A 648-nucleotide genomic window follows, 5' to 3' on the forward strand; every position below is an offset into this window, starting at 1 on the left:
AGAGAAGTAGAGAGAGACTTATCATAGTATATACTCGTACAAAGTTTCTAAGAAGATCTACAGAAACTTTCAAAGTTTCTATCGAAAGGAAAGAAAAATTACATCGGAACGAACACACTCTTTCGTTTCTTCTTTTTTTCTTTTTCTTTTTCTTCTACAATACATCTTGCTAAATCAATGTGTTTCCTTTTTTATAGTTCAACGTTTTCGAAATTGTTCATAAAGACCTTTATATTATCGAATATTCTTATTTTTTTTTCCCTCCAACCCTTTTGTATTATTTTAACTCTTAATTAACATGTAACGCCAAGTTTCTAAATTTTTCTTTAAATAAATAATACCCGATCAATACTCCTCTCTAAGTATTTTATAAATAATAATTCTTTTGAAACAATTTAACTTAATCTTGATCATACAAACATCACAATGTGAAAGTTGAATTATTCTTTAAAATATATATGTATCTTATGTAGAAACGTTTGACAGTAATTCATTAATAATTCATTAATTAATAATAATTCATAATTTTCTCATTAAAGCAAATATTTAATCGTTTATAATTGAATATTAATAGTATCTAATAAACTTGTGATTCTCTAATTGTATTATATATATATATATATATATATATATATATTTTATTCTATA

Source organism: Polistes canadensis, unplaced genomic scaffold (genome assembly GCF_001313835.1).
Source record: "Polistes canadensis isolate GaletaPanama2010 unplaced genomic scaffold, ASM131383v1 scaffold_6, whole genome shotgun sequence".
NCBI lineage: Eukaryota > Metazoa > Arthropoda > Insecta > Hymenoptera > Vespidae > Polistes > Polistes canadensis.